At 43.1% G+C, this 6,647-nt stretch overlaps 1 long non-coding RNA gene across 1 annotated transcript; it reads left to right on the top strand.

Moving 5' to 3' along the window:
• LOC122492989 lies at positions 1–5,676 on the top strand. The gene is made up of 2 exons (XR_006299798.1): positions 1–1,227; positions 3,693–5,676. It is a non-coding gene; the product is annotated as an uncharacterized LOC122492989 (long non-coding RNA).
• The last annotated feature ends 971 nt before the right edge of the window (positions 5,677–6,647 follow it).

Raw genomic sequence — 6,647 nt, 5'->3', positions numbered from 1 at the left:
AGTCAGCAGTCTCCAGCTTTAACAGATGGTATTTGAAGCCATCAGACTGGAGTAGCTCAACAGGGGAATGAGGGCACAGAGAGGAAGAAAGGTCAGATGACCCAGCACCTGCCAGGCTGGAGAAGGAGGAGGAGCTTGTAAGAGAGAAGAATCAGGAGAGATCATTATTAAAGCGAAACAGGGGACTATGCTGAAAATCAGGAGACTGTTGCTGAAAAGGCCACTCCCAATCCTTGGTCTTCCACTTCACACACTGTGTAAACCTGAGCAAACTTCTCCAGGTCTTGGTTTCCTTAACTAGAGAGTATGATCATTTCCACTTTGCAAAGGCTTTTTGGTGATAATTAAGGAGTTAAAGAAGCCCAAAATGGGGTCATTTGTGCCGCTCCCTCACAAAAGGAACTCAAGACTTATTTAGTTTCAATCTGTCCCAGGACTGTGGCCTTTTAACACCTGAAATTTCCTGATAGGCTCTAGTGAGGTCATCTGCATGACAAAAACCCTGCTTTTCCTTCCCTCCCCCCAAAATGTAACAACACTTTTTTTCTTTTGCTGATAATTTATTGTCCCTCCTTCCTATAAAAATCTTCAATTTTGTTACAACTCCTTGGAGCATCTCTACTTCCCAGATGTAGATTCATGAATGGGATGCTGCCCATTCATGAATTGCTTAACAAAGCCAAATCAAGATCTTAAAATTTGCCTGAAACTAATATAAGACAGTAAATTACACTGGAATTAAAAAAAAAAATCTTGACATTTACTTGGTAAAAAAAAAAAAAATTAACACAAGTGACTCGTGAGAACTATCGGTAACAGTTTCGGCTCTCCAGAAGTACCTCTTATAATTCGTAAATGCTCAATACTTGTAGGAAGAATGAGGTCTAGGGGGTCGGGCAGGCCGGCGCTGCCTTAAGAAAGCCCTGACTGATCAGGCTTCGGTTTGCTGGCCCCGTAGGCCGCTGGGCGCCCACAAAGGGGCCCCGCCACAGGTCTTGCTGTCCCGGCGGCCTCCGGATGCCATCAGAGGGGCGAGAGCGGGAAACAAACAAGGAGAAGCATAGGGCTCCTTCTTTCCGGTGGGCCCAGCACCATAGAGGGTCGCCCCCACCGCGTTCCTAGAGCGGCAGCTCGGCGCCGACTGACGGCGCGGCCCTCACTTCCGGCGGCGCGAGGGGCGCCCAGCGAGTGAGCGAGCCAGGGTGGCGGCCGGCGGCCCGCGGCGCGGTGAGTGGGCCGGGGGCTCGAGGCCCGGTGCTCGGTGCTCGGAGGCCGCTCTGGCGCCAGCTGGCCGCTGCGGGGCGGCGCGGACCCGGGCCCCCGCTCCCGGAGCCACGGGGCGGGAGCGGGAGCGGGGGCGGGGGCGGGGGGAGCTGGGCGGGCCGGGCCTGCGAGGAGCGGCCGGCGGAGGCCTCGGGAGGGCGGAGGCCTGCACGGGAGTCCCTGCGAGTCGGGCCGCATCCCCTACGCCGGCCATCGCCGTTTCAGGACTAAATAGTTTGAACAAATGCTTGGGTAGCACAGGGCTGTTAGGGGCGACCCGCAGAGACTGACTCGTTTACACCTCTAACACCCTGATGATGTAGCAGCCTTATTGTCTTCCCAGTTCTATGCGAGAGAAAGCAAGGGCCGCTCCGGTACGCGTGTTCGCACGACTACAGTTCCCATCGCTCGGATTTACCTTAATACCTCCACCCGCCGAGGAATTATGCTGAGCACCGGGCGGAGCGCTGGTCTTGGTGTTAGAAGTTGTGGCTGCACTCGGGTCTTCCACTGAAGAGCATGAGCTCTGGGGCCTGGCTGCTAGGGGTTGGGAGCCTGGCCGACGTATGCCTGCCTTTCCTTAGCTGTAAAATAGAGATCGTCGCGTGAAGCTGCTACGAGAATGAAATATCGTAGCACAGTCTCTGCCTCTCAGAATGATTTTCTCATCTGTAGTGTTCTGGGTGGATTGCACAGTCTAAAAGTTTCCTACCAGATCTGACTTCTAGAGTATGAAAAATGATTTCTTTTTCAGTGTGTAAGTCCCATTATAGCTGTTGTTTGAACACAAGACCATGTGCCTAACAAATGTTTCCTTGTAATAGATATTCTGTAAGTGGATACATATTCTGTAATAGATACTCCGTAAATATTCACTAAAGGAATGAGTGGTGCCCTCTCAGTAATTGATAGTGTGTGCAGTTTGCTCTTTCTGATACTTACCGTACTTACAACAGAGCTAATTATTAAATATCCCAAATAAAGTCCTCGGCACTTCCAGGCCTAGAGTCTGAATTATACAACATGAGATGAAGGAAAAGCAAGAACAGTGATGTAATCTGTATTTTCAGTTATTTGCTTCATAAGCTTGTATGCAGAGACCCAGAGTAATTATTCTGATTTTAAAGTCTACTTTCTGACACAAGATGTGGAAAATAGTTGCAATAATTTTATTACCTTTGTAGCCCATCTTATCCCACATTGTCACCTATTTGGAGTTAGTGACTTACTTTATGGTCATTATTTCAATAAAAAGCTAAATAGATGAAATTCATTTATTTGAATTTTCCTAGCATTTGGGTATTTACAAAATCCTGTCCTATTTTTGCATGTAAACTTGCCGCCCTTCCTTTTCGTGTGCCCTGCTCACCCCGCTTTTTTCCTACCCCGTTTTATTCCACTGTCCACTAAAAGTTCTTCTGAAAATTTTTTTCCTCTCTCCAAAAACAATTCCCTTGTTTCAAATTTTCAAAGAATTGTCCTCTTTCTTGGATCATTCGAATCTGGAAAAAATACTAAAGCGTCTCTTCCTTTATATTTTTCTCATCCAGTATTATTGAATTGATTCACAAACTTGCCACTCCCTAGAGAGGAGCTCCTACTGTCAAAGCAATTTATGCTACAAAGTTAAAGCCAAGTAGTATTCACGCTGTGAAAGTAGAATGGCTAACCAAGTAAGGATAAACAAAAATATTTAATAAAGTAGTATGATTTGGCATTTCATTTTAATTTGGATGCCTTATGTAGTCACCAGTAAGAAAGTAGAATTTTAACATGGGAGTAAATACTAAAATGTAATGATAGTCTATTACCCAAATTTTGATTGTCTTTTGGAGTTATTTCTTCTGTTCCCATGAAGATATTATTTTGTCTCAGCCTTTTAATCCTTCAGAATTCCATATCCATTTGATAATGCCTAATAAAAACATATATTTCACATTATCACTTTTATTTTGTCATGTCTCAACAGACAAAAACTCCATAGGTAAATTTGGTCAAAATTTGGGGATATTTATTAAGTTGAAACCCTGGGAATTATTAGAATTATTTTTCAAGTATTTTTCCCCCAGAATTGTCTTTCATATGTATTGGATACATTAAAAAAAAAAACTTCTTTTAATGTTTATTTATGTGAGAGAGAGAGAGAGAGAGACAGAGTGTGAGGGGGTGAGGGGCAGAGACAGGGAGACACAGAGTCCAAAACCGGTTCCAGGCTCTGAGCTGTCCCGACATGGGGCTCGAACTCACGAACAGCGAGATCATGACCTGAGCCGAAGTCCAACGCTTAACGAACCGAGCCACCCAGGCACCCCTGTACTGTATACATTGTTAATTTAAGCATGGATACAATTTTAGTGGGTTGAAGAGGTATTAAAGTTGAATAATTAACAAATGATCTAAGTTGGCTTTTATTTTTTTCTTCCATGCAGAAAATTCTGAACTGAGGAGCTCTAGGAGGTGAAACTTCAGAAGAAGAGAGCAGACTCTTAAGAGTACATCTGGCTCATCACCATGAGGTTAGGAAAACCTAAGGGAGGTATTTCTCGGAGCTCAAGCCAAGGAAAAGCTTATGAGAACCCACGCAAAACAGGCCGGCAGCGGCAAAAATGGGGAATGACTGTTCGATTTGACTCAAGCTTGAGTAGACTGAGAAGAAGGTTGGATGAGAAGCCCTATAAATGTACTGAATGTGAAAAGAGTTTCAGTCAGAGCTCAACTCTTTTTCAACACCAGAAGATTCACACCGGAAAGAAATCCCATAAATGTGCCGATTGCGGGAAAAGTTTCTTTCAGAGCTCTAACCTCATTCAGCATCGGCGGATCCATACTGGGGAAAAGCCCTATAAATGTGATGAGTGTGGAGAAAGGTTTAAACAGAGTTCAAATCTCATTCAACACCAGAGAATTCATACTGGAGAAAAACCCTATCAGTGTGATGAGTGTGGCCGATGTTTCAGCCAGAGTTCCCACCTTATTCAACATCAGAGAACCCACACAGGGGAGAAGCCCTACCAGTGCAGTGAATGTGGCAAATGCTTCAGCCAGAGCTCTCATCTTAGGCAGCACATGAAGGTGCACAAAGAAGAGAAACCTCGTAAAACCCGGGGCAAAAATATTAGGGCAAAAACTCACTTAGTGTCATCTTGGAAAGCTGGTACAGGTAGGAAGTCAGTGGCTGGTCTCCGCTAAGTAAAGGGCACTGCTTCAGCCTTCTTTTAAATACAAAAATAAAAGCTGTCCCTTTTAGAACTGGAGATATTTTGTAATAGAGCACTTAAATACTGTATCCTTTCCTAGCACGGAGACATTGGGAGTTTAATGACCTTGGGCTGAGAAAAACTACAAGTCCAGCTGGTCTCATTTCTTTTTATGTAACTTGGAAGACAAAAACCCGAAACTATGTTTTGAGAGAATATAAGATCCTTGACCTCATATGATAATTGCTTCCTGCATCATTTTGACAAAAATAACTATGTTTTAATGGCACGTGTGAAAGTGCAGGTATTCTAGTGACTCCTCAGTTTTAGGACTTTCTGTGGAAGTAATTAAAAGGGAGAAGAAATTAATTCCGTTAGTGTGGAAGTTCTGCAGCCGATGAGGAGATTTTATGTTTGTAAAGTTTTGTAGTATATTAACCATTTGGTATGTAAGTATGACTCAAGACTCAACATATTAAAATGTATTCCTGTTCACTTAGCTTTTGTTTTTCCCTCCTGCTTATGGACACTTATTAATAAAAGGAATTGAATTTCCCTCTCTTTCACCCAATGCTTAATAAGAGATCCTCTAGAAGCCAAAGTGAGAACTGAAGTAGACCACAAGTCTCCTATTCCCACTAGCACAGTTCTTTGAGATGGTGTTACACTGTGCCACTTGTTTCTGAGAAGTTGGGGTGGCTTCATGTTCACCCGTCCCCATGCCTTTGTCTTTCGGCATTCGTTTACCCTCTGACAAACTGAGCCAGCCTGTTAGATCTACATGAATAAATAATTAAACCATATCCTACCAGCACACTCAACTTGTTAATTAGAAATCTACAATTTACACGCTTCCCTGCTTTCCCCCTTTGAGAGTTTTAGGTAACACTGGTTATCTTAAACAAATGCTTGTCGACAGTGAAAGTCATTTGACTCCAGTGTCCGTGCATCTGTAGCTCAATGTGTAGATTTTGAAATGTAAGTTAACTTCCTCTGAGTCGATACGAATTATTTATGAAGTTGAGCAAACCTGTTTCTTAACTTTCGTCAGGACAGTGCCAAGTGTCAGACATTCTGATCACCCTTCAGCTCAGGTTTTAATTTCTATTGAAAGCTAACATTCTTCTGATTTTTTTGTATCTTTTGTAATCATACCAGTTCCTGCTGTATTAATGACATCCATAAAAATAAAGAAAATGAAATATTTTGCATACGACCACCTTCTGTTTATTTTGCTCCTGGGAAATTGTTTCAGTGATTTAGGCAACATGTAGAAATCCGAGCTTTTGGAGGAATCCCTGTTCTGCCTGTTTTTTATTTCCTCAAGCTTGAACTTGGCCTCCCTCCTGGCCTTGCATTTGAGTGCAAGTCATAGAAGATGCCTTATTGACAACAGTTTCATTCAACAGAATATCCACAGAGTGTTTGGTGAGTACCAGGTGATTGTAGTTATCTTTTACAAAAGACTCGATCCCTGATCATTTACTTAGCAAGTGTCCCCTGAATCACAGCCAAGTCACTTTGTAGTAGGGGCATGGCTCTGGGGCCATTCTGAGGCTCTGCCATGAGTGTTATTTATAGCAGTTTTGTGTCTGGAGTAACTTGTGTCTGGGACCAACACCACTTTCTTTAATGAATTTGCCAATTTTGACAGCAACCTGCAATAGACCTCTGTATCTTGTTAGATTTCATAGTTTATATTTTTACCCTGAATAGACTTCCATATTCTGTAGAAAAGTAAAGCAAATCCTCTTCAGACTTTTGTGTATTCCCAGTTAGTGGTATGCATGTCTTCTCAGAGCCCTAAAACTGGAAGCAAATAGGTCAATAACTTGGTGGCCTAACGTAGGTAGGACCTAACGTACAGGCGGCAGCCTTCATCTGCTTTTGTGACATCTTACCAGAGAAGTATCACAGCTGCTTTAAATTGATTAAAGGATATGTTCCCCTGCTAGAAATTGAGTTATGGGAGAATGTAAATCTGACAGGCACTGCCTCTTTAAAGGCCATCTCATGTGAAAATATGCTGCCCCTCAATATTCTGAATCTCTACCTTCACTCACGTTTACTAAACCGAATCCTTTTATCCTTCTGGCAGGTTCTTTTCTTATGCAGTCTCTGGATGTTGTATTGGAGAAGAGGGGAAAAAAAGCTCCAAGGTGTTTTTTTAAAGTATTGTTGAAATTT

The sequence above is a fragment of the Prionailurus bengalensis genome, chromosome D2 (genome assembly GCF_016509475.1).
Source record: "Prionailurus bengalensis isolate Pbe53 chromosome D2, Fcat_Pben_1.1_paternal_pri, whole genome shotgun sequence".
Classification (NCBI taxonomy): Eukaryota; Metazoa; Chordata; class Mammalia; order Carnivora; family Felidae; genus Prionailurus; species Prionailurus bengalensis.
This window is presented reverse-complemented; position numbering and strand designations above follow the sequence as displayed.